Genomic DNA, 1,256 nt, shown 5'->3' with positions numbered 1-1,256 from the left:
GGAGATGGAGTTTCCGTCTTGTTGCCCAGGCTGGAGTGCATAGGCACGATCTCAGCTCATTACAACCTCTGCCTCTCAGGTTCAAGCGATTCTCCTGCCTCAGCCTCCTGAGTAGCTGGGATTACAGGCATGTGCCACCACGCCTGGCTAATTTTGTATTTTTATAGAGACGGGGTTTCTCCATGTTGGTCAGGCTGGTCTCAAACTCCCGACCTCAGGTGATCCACCTGCCTCAGCCTCCCAAAGTGCTGTGATTACAGGCTTGAGCCACTGCACCCCGCCTTTGTTTTTGTTTTTTTGTTTGTTTGTTTATTTTTTGAGAAAGGGTCTGGCTCTGTCATCCAGGCTGGAGTGCAGTGACTCGATCTCAGCTCACTGCAACCTCTGCCTCCTGGGCTCCCATCCTCCCACCTCAGCCTCCCAAGTAGCTGGGACTACAGGACTACAGGTGAACACCACCACACCCAGCTAATTTTTGTATTTTTTGTAGAGAACAGGGTTTTGCCATGTTGTCCAGGCTGATCTCAAAGGGATTATAGTTGTGAGCCACAGTGCCCATTCCATAACATCTTTCTCAAAGCACAGTGATGAATTTCATGGACCTTCCTTGTAATACCAAGGCACAAGTTGGCAGAAGCATTTCTGCCAGAGGCTGGAAAACGTGACTAATCTCCTCTGACGCTACCAGGGAATAAAGGATGAATAGAATGATTTCCAAGGAAATGCTATGGGAGCCTTACAGAAGAGGATTGACAGAAGTGTGTGGTGACAGCTATCCAACCTTTTGAGGCCCTATAAAATGCCAAACACCATTCAAGATTTGATCAAATCTATTATTTGGAGTTACGGTGATCAAAGAACCTATTTGTTTTTTTCTTTAACTCAATTATCTGAATTCCCCAGACATTCCCCAACCCTTGTCCTTGTTTGACCTTTTTGTCCCCACAAAGAAGAATGGGGGCTGGGTGCAGTGGCTCATGCCTGTAATCCCTGCACTTTGGGAGGCTGAGGCAGGTGGATCACTTGAGCTCAGGGGTTTGAGACCAGCCTGGGCAACATGGCAAAACCCCATCTCTACAAAAAATATGAAAATTAGCCAGGTGTGGTGGTGCACGCCTGTAGCCCCAGCTACTCAGGAGGCTGAGGTGGAAGATGACTTGAGCCTGAGGGGCACAAGTTGCAGTGAGCTGAGATTGCACCACCGCACTTCAGCCTGGGCAACAGAGCGAGACCCTGTCTCAAAAAAAAAAAAAAAA

The sequence above is a fragment of the Colobus angolensis genome, unplaced genomic scaffold, assembly GCF_000951035.1.
Source record: "Colobus angolensis palliatus isolate OR3802 unplaced genomic scaffold, Cang.pa_1.0 Scaffold61, whole genome shotgun sequence".
Classification (NCBI taxonomy): domain Eukaryota; kingdom Metazoa; phylum Chordata; class Mammalia; order Primates; family Cercopithecidae; genus Colobus; species Colobus angolensis.
Note: the sequence above shows the minus strand (reverse complement) of the source record.